This window comes from Canis lupus, chromosome 15 (genome assembly GCF_003254725.2).
Source record: "Canis lupus dingo isolate Sandy chromosome 15, ASM325472v2, whole genome shotgun sequence".
Taxonomy (NCBI): Eukaryota; Metazoa; Chordata; class Mammalia; order Carnivora; family Canidae; genus Canis; species Canis lupus.
The window spans coordinates 1,581,907-1,594,606 of NC_064257.1; the positions used below are offsets into that span (position 1 = coordinate 1,581,907).

Sequence of the window (12,700 nt, forward strand, 5' to 3'; positions counted from 1 at the left end):
GTCTCTGTGCAGTGGGCTCTGTTATTTATCTTAAGAGGCACAACATGGGATCCCTGGGTGGCGCAGCGGTTTGGCGCCTGCCTTTGGCCCAGGACGCGATACTGGAGACCTGGGATCGAATCCCACGTCGGGCTCCCGGTGCATGGAGCCTGCTTCTCCCTCTGCCTGTGTCTCTGCCTCTCTCTCTCTCTCTCTCTGTGACTATCATAAATCAATAAAAAATTAAAAAAAAAAAAAGAGGCACAACAAATGCACTTAGGGTATTCTGGGGAGGCAGGACTTATGTCTGGTTTTCAGGGGGCAGGCTGAGCCTTTTGAGGGAAGATGGGCCGGATTTGGCCAGGTAGGCACGCTTGTGATGGGGAGGGCAGCAGCATTTGAGCCAAGGCTCAGAGGTGGGGAATTGTGGACTGTGTTCATAGGATAGCGTATTCTAAGAAATCAGTGTTTCCACACTGGGAGGGTTGGAGCACAGCTGTTTGTATTAATAATTGAGATCTGCCAAAGGGCCTGGGGTCAGATCTGGGGCCGATAAACACCGAGGAGTGGTGTCCAGCTTGGGTGGTTTGGACAACAGCATCATGAAATGATAGATGGAGGCCACTGTGCGGTGGTGTGATGCTGCCCTGGGGTGTGGTGTGGCTGGACTCTGGAGCAGCGAGGGGACCGCACAGTGGCTTCGGTTGCCTGCACGCTCCGTGGCAATCAATCAGCAGAGGGGTGTAGTTGCCAGAACACAGACTCTTCCAAGGCTGTGCCAGTACAACAGCACGGTGCCCATGACAGGGAAGGTGACAGTACCCCAGGCCTGTGTGCAGGCTGCTCCAGACCGAGGTCCCCAGGCACTCTGTGGCCCAAGGAACGCCCAGAGCAGAGCCAGCCACCGGTGTAGCCGAATCATTAAAACCCCTGGGAGGTACTTGCCGTTCTTAGCAAGCTGATTAATAAAAACTGGTGCTCACTCCATTCATCCGCTGACCTGGAATCACTGTTGAGCCCCTGCCCTGAACCAGACCTCCTTTGGCCTTGAATGTGCTCTTCTGGTTAGTGAGTTGGGGAGTACAGAATGCTCTTAGGTCTCATCGTTGGATTTAATTTTCACCCAGGCCTGAATCTAAATCACTTGTGCTGTTGTATTTGTCCCCCACCCCCCGCCGTGTAACAAAGCATCTCAAACTGAGTGGCACTCATTTGTTAGCTCATGGTTCTGGGGGTCAGAAGTCTGGTTATAGAGAGGCTGGATTTTCTGCTCAGAGATGAAATCAAGGTACCTGCGGGCTGAGCTCTTGTCCTGAGGCTCTGGGGAAAGCTCTGCATTTCCAGCCTCCTTTGCTTGTTGTTGGAATCCAGGCACGATCTGTTGGTTGTAGGACTCAGGTCCTATTTTCCTGCTGGTTGTTAGTGGGGTAGGGGGCTGCTCTCATCCCCTAAAGGCAGTCCTCAATCCTTTCCACCTCTCCCTCCATCTTCAAGGCAGCAGACTTGAGAGTCAAATTCTCCTGATTCTAATCTCCATGACTTTCTCCTCTGCCACCAGCCAGAGAAAAATTCTGCTTTTAAAGGACTTTCTTGGTTAGGTCAAGCCTGTGGAGCAACCTATTTTGAGATCAGCCGTGCCATGTAACATAAGCTAATCACAAGAGTGGAGTCCACCATATTCACAGTCCTGGGGCTCAGGCAGCGTGTGTGCTCCAGGGGGACGGGAGACCTTGGAATTCTACTTACTTCTGGTGGAGAAATAGGGGCTCTGAGATGTTAGGTGCCAGGTGCAAGGTACAACGGGGCGCCTGGGCCACCACGCTGCACTGTCTCCCCAGGGCACATGGGGACCCAGCCCCAGGCAAGCAGCTTGGGGACCTGGGCCTCCTGGCACCAGGCAGAGATCGTTCTGTGTCTGAAGAAGTGGACCAAGCAAACCCTTTGACTGTACTTTCCGATCGTCCCCAGCAGGATTCAAGGCACGAACCCAGCAGCCTCTAACTAGTTCATGGCGGAGCTTCAAGAAATACTGGCCAGGCAAGCTCTCCCTTCCGGAGGGAAGAGCAGAGCGTGAGAGGAAGGCCACGCAGTGGAAGTGGACATGAACGCTGGTTTCCAAAGAGAGCAGTGTTTTAGTTTTGGTCATCGAAAGTGGTGTCTTCAGCACAGGTGAGAAACGGGCCATCGTTGAGTTTGCTTGCTGGGGGCACCATTTTGGTCTTTCTTGCATGAGCTTGTGACTCTTCTTCCTCTTTCAAGTGTACTATTATTATCATCATCATCATCATCATTATTATTACTATTACTATTGCCTTCCTTGAACCTCTGTGGAAACTGGAAGTCCCCAGGACTTCCTTGGCCAGGAGTAGAGACCTTGAGAGCCACCACTCTTTCCCTGCCCCCACCTCATCTCCCCCAAAATGCAGTTGTCTTCCCAATTCCTCAGTTTCCATTCTGTCCCTGGCAACAACTCCTCTCAAAGGATCACAGCCTCCCCACACGCCAGAGCTCCACCACTTTCTCTGCTCCCCTCTCCACCTGCCCCTGCGATGGCTCTTGCCTCAGGAACCCCTGGCCACCCCCTCCCTACTCAGAGGAGCACAGTGGGTGTTGAAGACTGAGCTGCATCTCTTCAGGGCCCTCCCTGTGGTGAAGAATTGAAAGGATGTTGAGTTCTCAGCCCTGGCTGCACATTAGAATCATCCAGAAAGTTTTTAAGAATTCCAGTAGCAGGACCCGGCCTGCAGAGATGCTGATCCAGTTAGCCCGGGGAGGGGCCTAGCATCGGTATAGGTATCTGCGTATATATATTTAGCCCTTCAGGTATGTGCTGTGGTTCCAGGTTAGGTTCAGGTGAGGTGTGTGGTGTTAGAGCTTTTCAGGCTGGGAATATGGAGGTTTTGTCCGGCTTTGGGGGTATATTAGAATCACCTAAGTAGGTTGTGGGGGGTGCCTGGTTTAAAAAAAAAAAAAAAGTAGATTCCCTGGCCCACCCATGTTCCCTGAATCAGACTCTTGGGAGCCGGGCTACAGGAATCTACATTTTGATTCAGATCCAGCCAATGTTTGGGTGCTCCAGGGCCTCTTCCTTGGGACTCTGGTGATGCTTACCCTGTGTTTGAGTCTGTGGGCTTCCAGTGCCAGGGGGGCATGCCAGCCTGAGTGCCGAGAGCAGTGCCCCATCCCCTTTCTCCAAGTGCTCTCTCACTTACAGAGAAGAGGATGGGGCCTCGGCAGCCCTCAAAGATGGCATCCCTGTGGCCACCTGAACCATGGAGTGGCTGGGCCCGGGCCTCTGCCCACAGGTCAGACGTGGGTGTGCGAGACACAGGCCGTGACCAGGGTTTTCTAGCGCAGCTGGAGGAATCACCCTCTGGACTCTGAGGGAGAAGGACTGAGCATTTGTGCCTCCTTCTGAGAGGAGAGGTTTGATGCAGTGCTTCCTATTGGAGACTCTGGATCTTTCTGAGTTCAAATCCCAGCTCTAGTACTTACCGGTTTTGTGAGGCATTCACTGTTGAGGAGGCAAGTTGCTTGGTCACCTTGCCTCATCTTTCTCGCTTGTAAAATGGGAAAGTCATGGTATCTACCTCACAGATCACTGTGCAGATTCAGGGAAGGCCCCTAAATGTTGCTGGACACATAGTAAGGGCTCCCCATACACGAGGCAGCCCTCCTGACCCATGCGGGCAGGTTGGCCACCTCTCTGCCTTCCTGGCTGCTGCACTGTGACATGTCTGCCATGCGCTGCCATCCGGTCCCCAAGCATCAGAGTGAAGTAAAGCGACCAACACTGCACACGGGGCCTGGCACTTTATAGACGAACCTGAGTGCCGCACAGACCCCAGGAGTCTTGGTTCTATCACCCTTCGTGTAGAGATAAGGAAACTGAGGACAGAGAGGCTCAGCAACTTAAAGACAGTCACACCGCAAGCAGGAGAAGAGCCTCTGGCTGCAAAATTGGCCTGGCCCTGTCTTCTCCACCAGGATGCTTCCTGAAGAAAAGCAGCAACAGCTTCAAGAATGAGCCTTCCCCGAGAATATCCCTATTTTAGTAGGAATCAGTAGCACCATAATGAATGGGTCCCTTTCCCTGGCATCCTGGGGCATCTCATGCCTCCGTTTAACGCTTGTTTCCTTCTGCCTGTGTGGGTCTCCTCCACCAGCGGCCTCAGGGCAGTAACTGGGTTTATTCAGCTAGGTGTGCAGAAATCCTGGAACTGAGCTGGAAACAGAAACCTCGAAGGGATGCAAGGAGAGATATGAGAGGACCATAAGGGAGGGTGCAGGGGGGATCCTCTCCAGACCTGGCATGTGCCCTCTCCTCCTTCACTGCTAAATTCTCTTTTTGTCCATGTGGGCTGTGCCAGCTGTGTAGAAGAATCCATAAAGGATGGGACTGGCCTAGAAGGAAATGAGCCGTCAGTTCCAGCAAGAGATCTGGTCCCCGCCCCTTCCTGTGCTCTCCCTGGGGAATAAAAGCCTCTGTGATTAATGGGGTGCTGACTCAGGGCTTCTGGAGTGTCCAGGTGCTCATGGCCCCACTGCTGGCACAGCCCCCCACCCCACCCCGGCCAAAACGGAGGAGTCTGTTATATATGACACCTGAGGAAGGTAGAAGGCTTGGACCTGGGCAGGTGGGTGTGCCCAGGCAGGAGCCAGCTGCCTGCGGGCCTCCGGGGGCTCTGCAGACTCTCCTTTGCTGGGGAGGCCCATTCGCACCCTGTGAGTTGGGAATGGCTATGTTTGAGATTATTTGAGGGCAGGGAGATGTAGGGTCAGGCCCCCCCACACCCCACCCCTGTTACTAGTGACCTGGACTGGGGCTCTCTCCAGAGTACATGTGATTTCTGAATAAGTCGGGATGAACCTAATTTGAAAACAGGCACTAAAGCGTTTTCTCAGCAGCAAAGGTCTCTGCCAGTTGTCTGCAAACTTCTGTGGCCTTAGAAGCTGTTTTTAAAAGTCAAATCCTGCATGGGACGCCAATAATATGAAACAGATTCCAGTGGTAGTTTATTAATAAACATTTCTCATTTCAATTCAAAATTTTGACATCTCATAGCGAAAGCCCATCGATAACCACACTGAGACCTCAGAGTCTAGGTCAGAGATTGACAAACTACTGCCCACGGGCCTAATCCAGGCCATTGCCTGGTTTTTGTAAATAAAATTTTATTGGGACATGGTCATGCTATCCATTTATACATTATTTATGGCTGCTGTCCTACTGCAAGGGTGGAGTTAATTATGACAGACATCCTCTCCCACAAAGCCAAAGATATTTAGTATTTGGTCCTCTATAGATTTTGCTGGCTTCTGTGCTAGATAATCATTTTATCGCTTACCAACTATAGCATCTACTATTGCTTTTTTATTTTTGCTTTGGGTTGGTTGTGCAGTATTAAGAAAACCCTCGTTCATATCTATCCGGTGACGTGAATGGTGACAGACTTCTAACAACTTACCTTCAACCCAGAATGATTTTCCGTTCAGTTTTATATGGACTTTGGGGAAGGAGCAGAAGGGACTTCTGGTTTGCATCCCTGACACTATCAAGACGCTGCTTGAATCCCTTCTTATTACAACACACTCAGACAGGAAGCCCACAATCAGTGATGACGTTTTTGGGATAATCCACATACTATGTTCTCAGATCGTGGGAAGTTTTAGAGTGTACTTGTTTGTGTGGTTTTATGGAAGCGTATGTAGTCCTGAATTTGGGAAGCAACAACATAAAGATGCCCAGTAAAGAGCTCTGATATTTCCAGTTGAAGATATATTTTATTTTTATTTTTTTAAAGATTTTCTTTATTTATTTATGGGGAGGGGGCAGAGGCATAGGCAGAGGGAGAGGCAGAGGGAGCCCGATGTGGGACTTGATCCTGGGACTGTGGGATCACACCCTGAGCTGAAGGCAGATGCTCACCCGCTGAGCCACCTGGTGTCCCGAAGATATATTTTAACACTGAAGTTCGAGATCTACCCAGGCTTAAGTCTGAGTTCTGCACAAACCAGGTTAAGGTGGCCACGTCTATTGTGTGTCATTGGTGTGTCACTGAGATGTGCCATAGAATGTGTTTGAATGTGCAGGCCCAATTTCCATGCCAGTTTTAGGTAAGAGTCATACTATATTTTTGGAATAAATCTCTCGAGTGACATTTGAAGAACCTCTGAAACACCTCTGTGGAACATGATTTGAAAGGCACCCCGTCAGCAAATATTGGTGGTTCTCATTTCTGTGCTTTACAGAGCCGGGGATGCTGGGGCTGAAAGGCAGAGGGGCAAGTCGTGGAGGATGGGGATGGAGTGATGCTAATTTTTTGCTTTTTTTTATTTTTTTATTTTTTTTTTAATGAGAGACACAGAGAGAGGGGTAGAGACACAGGCAGAGGGAGAAGCAGGTTCCCTGCGGGGAGCCCAATGTGGGGCTCAATCCCAGGACCCCGAGATCACAACCTGAGGCAAAGGTAGATGCTCAACCACTGAGCCACCCAGGCGTCCCTGGAGTGATGCTGTTGATGGCAGGAGAGGGTCACAGGCGGGGTGTGGGGGGGTCAGTGGTAGAAGAAGTTCTTGGGAAACCGTGAAGCCTCCTGGGCTCCTGCTGAAACAAGGGTGTCTCCTAAGGATTGTTGACCTAGACGCAGCTCCCAGGACCGCTCTAATGACTTCCGGCCATCAGCTTTGGAAGAAGAGGTCTGGAAAAATGTGGGGAGAGTAAATCCGAGGCATGGGGCCGAGGGAGATGGAGTGGGGAGGACACAGATGGCTTCTAAGCAGCGTGCAGAGCCCCTTGCAGCCACTCAGCAGATCCAGGTGTGGGCCAGGGTAGAGGGAGCAGGTGGGTCGGCATGCCAAGCAGGTCTGTGTGGGAGAAGGGTCTTATAGGTGCCCGGAATGGGGACCGATGCCCGCGGGAGGTGGTGGCCGGGGTTGGGCAGTAGCTTTGGGCATCCAAGGCGAAGCCACAGAGGCAGGCTGCCTGCCTCCCCCGGTGGGTGCGAGGAAGGGAGGGGTGGGCCTGGTGTCTTGGGAGACCGTGGGCCGGAGACGGCTTCTCGGGGATAAAAAAGCACCAGTTCTTTCTGAGGTTTTGCTGCTCACCCCATAGGAGAAGAACATTTTTAGATTTTAAAAAGATGACCTCATTTTTTTTCTTATTTACATAGCCCTGTTTGTTTATATAGTCCTTTAAAAATAGCGAACGTGTGCTAAGCTTAGTGCTCTCTCCGACCACCAGCGGCAGAGCCACCGGGTGGGGAGAAACACCTTCGTATCTGAGAGAGGGGCAGCCTTGTTTCTGAAGACAGATGGGAGCAAAACGGGACAGGTAGGAAGTTTCGTGGTTTCTCGTGTCGCTTTTCCAAAATAGCCATGCTCCTGCCTCCCACTTCCTGCCTGACTCGCCTGGGAGAAGATTTTCTCCTGCAGAGGACTTATGTTCTGTGAATTCTCAGGGAAGCTCCAAGGGCTCTGTCAACAAGCAGACACGCTTGACCCCGAAGACCTCGGGCTTGGCGCTGGGTGTGCGTCCTGGCTCCGCTGCGTCTCCGCTGTGTGGCCTTGGGCAAGTGGCTTCACCTCTCTGTGCCTTCTCTGTGACCCAGCGAGAACCACACTAGCTGGGTGGCTGTGCAGGGGAGACGAGGCCTCAGCCCAGGGCAGGCACACAGGGACTCTTTACCGATCTCTTGATAAACAGCAGCAGGGGGGTCCTGTCCACCCCCCACCTGGACGCCTATATACTAACCTCCCAGCCTCCTTCCCCTCCCTTCTCACCGGCTTGTCTAACTCCAGCCCATCCCTACATTGTCCCCGAGTGATTAGAAAACACAAATCTGACCGTGCTGTCCCCTGCCTAAAATCCACCAGCATCTTCCCACATGCCTGGCAGGGAGCAGCATCACTTTTTTTTTTCCTCGAAATGGCCAGATAGTAACTATTTTAAGCTTTGCGAGCCCCACGGTCTCTCTTGCACCTGCTCACCTCTACCGAGGTGTGTAAAGGGATGCGTGTGGCTGTAAAACGTGATGTACGCAAATAGGCAGCAGGCTGGATCTGCCAACCCCTGACCTGCAGGGTGACCCGTCGCCTCGGCTCAGCTTCCCGGGCCCAGCCCACTCCTGTTCTCCATCCCATTGCCTCTCCCTCCTCCTCCTCCCCACCTTCGGGGCCAAAGGGGTTCCTCCCACTTTAATCCTTTCCCCTGAGTCCCTTCCTTCTGGAGTCTCCTTCTCCAGGCCTCCCCCCTCGTCACCCCCCTCCACCCCCATGCTGTTAGGAGCCTCTGCTCTGGGACCCTGTGGTACCCCCTCTGCATGTCTACTCCAGGCAGGTCTGCAAGTGTCCTCTGTCTTTGCTTTGCAAAGGGACCCCCGACGCAGGAATCCTGCCCTTCCTCCTTTGTGTGCCGCTGGGTGTGTGTTTAAGCACTTGTAGATGCTCAGTAAGCGTTGCTAGTGAACACGGAGGTCTGTAAGGCAGGCCGGCTGCCCTCAGGGAGCTCACAGTCTGGATAGGAAGCTCAGATGTGAGCTGGTGAGAAGCCAGCCAGCATCTCAGGAGGGAACTGACAGTGAATGTGTCCACCGGGGTCCCCATGACGAGGTGCTTCTGACCTTCATGGAGGAAGGAGAAGTCATTTAAGTTGGACCTCGCAGGGTGAGGAAAGAGACTTCCAGAGGGAGGGAGGTCAGGAAGGTTTTCCGTGCTGGGGAAATGGCAAGAGAGGGATTCTGGGTTCAGGCCAATGAGTGGACGGACCAGCTTGGTGACCTCGGAGAGCCGTCCTGCAAGAGACTGGGACCTGTGCCTGGAAAGCAGGGTGGGGTTTGCTCGGGGGGCTGGGGGGATGGAGAGAGAGTTTGAACTCTGTCTCGTGAACCAGAATTTCTCCAGGTGTGGTTCACCAACCACCCGTCTCCTACTACAGAATCGCCTGGGATATTTCTTTAACATGCGGAGTCTATAGCCCAATCTCTGGGGCCTGGGAGGGTGAAGGGGGTTAAGGCCATGGTCTGGAGGAGGAGGAAGTCCGCAGTCTGGTTGAAGGCAATGATCATAAGCGTTCCTTAGATTGACACCACCTGGGGATGTCAGCGCCAGGCTAGGGAGAGAAGCAGGAACCGATGATCTTTTCCAAGAGCAGATAAGGACACCCAAGCTCAGACGTGGCAAGTGACGTAGCCAAGATCACTCTGTGACTCACTTGCAGATGTGGGACTGGCTAGTTTGGAATAGGCTTCTTCTCACAATTTCAGGGCCTGGGGTGGTCCTGGAGGTTCCACAGAGGGAAGAGGGACAGGCATGGTGAAGGTCCCCTGACCCCAGGACAGCCTGGTATGCAGGGTACATGGTCATAAGTGTTGAACCAGTGAGAGAATGGGTGGGGTGGACGGGTGAATGGCTGATATGGGGGTAGAAGAGTGGGGTTCTGGGATGCTTCTGATGCTGCAAGCCCAGAAGTGTAGGGGAGAGCAAGAGGGGAAGCCATGAGGTGGGTGGTAAGCATATGGAATTTAAGAAGCCAGCGTGTTGTCCAAGCCGAACCATCACCGCTGGAAATGCAGGCCTGGGGAGTTCCAGGGACAGGGCAGGTGACGTGTGCAGCTGCCGAAGCTGCTCATCAGACAAGGTGGGGAAATGCAAGAGACACATGCAGGGGATTAAGGGCCAGAGCCTGAGGGATGCGCACAGGCCTCTAGAAGAGAAGGCTCAAGTGAAAGAGCCTGAGAAGTATGCGGAGAGCGGAGTCAGGATGGGCTGGGGCCGGCTGAGAAAAAGAGGTGTCAACAGCTAGTCACCCGGGAACATAGTTTGGGCCCTTCTTTAGGATAAAACCAGCCAACCTCAAAGAAATTGTGCCATGGGTAAATAAAAAGGTCAATCAAAATAAAACTGAAATCACAAGTTTCTGTTTGCTTGAGATTTGTGCTTCCGACCAGCGTAGCTGCAGGTGTGGGAGAGCAAGTGGGAGCCGCAGCCGCCCGTCCCACCTGTCCGGACAGGCCATTGTGTCTCTGCTGGGGCTGGCTGGCAGGCTGCCTTGCGATCGTTGTGTTGCTCTGAGCCTTCGTCTCCTCTCCTGGGTCTGTCTTAGCTCCTTCCCCTTCCCTTCCGTCTCTCTCTTGATTCACTCAGCAGATATTTATTACCGGGAATAAAGCTCTGTGCAGAGCTGCTCAGCTGAGGTCCCCCCGGCCTGGCGGGGCCTGTGAGGCTCCCACGGGAGAACTTTTAAAGTGATAGAGAGATTTTTGGACTTGTAGGTTCAAGATACCTGAAAGCAGGGAGGGGCGAGGCGTGCCTCGGTGGCATCTCTCTGTGGCTGCCTCTGGGAATTGGCTGTTCTGCAGGAAGCACTGGCGCCGGGGTCTGGTGTCTCCCCATCATGTCCTAAACATACAGCCTCTTGGCCTCTCTGGAGCTTTCAGAGCTTCTCCTTCCGTCGATCCTGCCTGTGCCACCAAACCTGTCCCCTGTGCCCACTCCTAACTCATGTGCACAATGGCACAGTGATGTGAGGAGCACCATCACCGTCATCCATCCTTAGAGGGGGACCTTCCTTAAAAATCAACCATGCCAGGCAGCCTGGGCGGCTCAGCAGTTTAGCGCCTGCCTGCAGCCCAGGGCGTGATCCTGGAGTCCCGGGATGGAGTCCCACATCGGGCTCCCTGCATGGAGCCTGCTTCTCCCTGTGCCTGTGTCTCTGCCTCTGTGTGTGCCTCTCTCTCCTCTTAAAACCTTTAAAAAAATCAGCTTTGCCTAAATAGAAGGTGCCACATACCCTTCTAGGTGACAAAGAGCAGCATCCTACCTCTTAGAGTTGCATTGTAGTAGAGGAAATAGGCACCTGCATAGTTACCTTGCCACAGACTATTTATCTTATATTATCTGTAAAATAAGTATGCAGATATTATCTTTTTAAGAGATTTTATTTATTCATGAGAGACACAGAGGGAGAGGCAGAGACACAGGCAGAGGGAGAAGCAGGAGGAGGAGGCCTAGGAGGAGAGGCCCACCGTGGCTGTGTGTGGACAGTGCGCTGTGGGAGGCCAGCACAGACGGGAGGCCTGTCGCCATCCGGAGGTGATGGTGTCGCAGACCAGGCCGGCGGCGGAGGTGGTGGGAAGTGGTCGGGTTCTGGGAAAGGTCTGAAGGCCGAGCCAACGTGAGCTGCTGACAGATGGGATGTGAGGTGTGAGGGAGTCCGGGCAGGAGCACCCTGCTGACATGGCACTCCGGCCCACTCTGTCTGCGCTCAGGCCCATCAGCCCCCCTCAGCCTCGGTTTCCTCATCTGGAAAATGGAGCATTTGGATAGATGACATCCAAGATCTCCTTTGTTTTGAAAACTAAGTCCCTGAGCTCTGGGATCGACGGCTGGGGTGGTCAGCAGAGGCTTTGTGGACATGGGGAAGAACGTGTGCTTGAGGACGAGGGGGGCTCCACCAGCACCCCTGGCGGAGGAGGGAGGGTGACAGGGGTGCCGGCTACTGGGACAGGCCCTGGGGCCTGTGAGCGGTGCCTGAGGGGCAGTGGCCAGTCACCATGGCTGGGGCCCCGGGCCTCGGTAGGAAGGTGCCAGATGGACTCGAGACACCCTTTGGAAGAAACCAGCAGTTTCAGGGCCCGAGCGTTTTTTGCAAACACGGAGGCCCTCGATGGTGAGCGTTTTTGGATGGCCACGCTCAGGCAGGAAGAAGCAAGGCCTGGCTCTCGTCTGGGGAGAGTTAACCTTCCGGCCCAGCATTGCATAACCACAGAGTCTGCTGAGTGCAAGGAGACTCTTCTGTGTGGCAGCCGGAGTGGCAAGCCTGGTGGCTCCGGGCTCTGGCACCGTCCCGAAGCGGAACAAACAGCCCTCCCTTCCCAGATAATGGCCCTCATTGAGCATTGTGTCCATGGCCAGCACCCAGCACAGGGCCGCTCAGCCTGGGTAAGTTTCCCCTCTTGGCTCCTTAGCAAAATATTTACACTGTGCCTTTCTAGTAAAACGGTTCCTAGGGACCAGCAGGCCGAGGGAGCTGGAGCAAAGCACCCCCCGGTGACCCTGCTCCCAGCTCCCACACCCCACGTGTGAACCTGGCCTGGTCGTGGCCCTCCAGGGCTCGGTTTGTAAAATAAGGCATTGAGCTAGAAGATGCTTGAAGGTCTGTCCGGCTCTTGAGTCATCAGTGTTTGCCCCAATCGAAGAATGAGCTCCAGTCTGTTGGGTGGGGGTCGCATCTGTTGGGTGGTTGGTCTTTTTCTCAGCAAGGCATGAGTGTGTCTGGCGGGGAGCTGAAGATAAGGACTCAGAGCCCTACCTGCTTGGACCCCTGCACCACTGACATCAGAAAAGATTCTGGCCCTCTCCATGTGTCCTTCAAGGGGGACGAGGTCACCCCAGAGGGCACTCGACTTAAAGAAGTGTCTGGATCAGCCACAGGGGACACACAACCATGTTATCAGGAACGTTTGAGGAAATGAGGGAAGAGAAGACTGTCCTCAACCATCCCAGGGATTGTCCTGGAGACGAGAGGTCCGAGGTGTGTCTTCAGGACAGAGTCAAAACCAGTGAGTGAAAATCACATGGCTCGTTCTTAGGAAGATGCAGCAAACAATAGGCCCCATAACTGTTCCCATGCAAAATACACATACCCTTTGACCCGTGGTCCCATTTCTGGGAACCCGGCCTCTGGAACAATAGCACCGTCTATAAAGATATGTGTACAGAG

General features: G+C 53.4%; 1 protein-coding gene across 8 annotated transcripts in view; it reads left to right on the forward strand.

Annotated features, from left to right (window-relative positions):
• HIVEP3 (HIVEP zinc finger 3) overlaps window positions 1-12,700 on the forward strand; it is a 459,145-nt gene that overhangs the window by 362,906 nt on the left and 83,539 nt on the right. For all 8 annotated transcript variants that reach the window (XM_049093980.1, XM_049093976.1, XM_049093975.1 and 5 more), the window contains one exon: window positions 1,951-2,148. The gene's annotated coding sequence lies outside the window, so the exon portion shown is untranslated. The remainder of the gene's footprint in view (window positions 1-1,950; window positions 2,149-12,700) is intronic.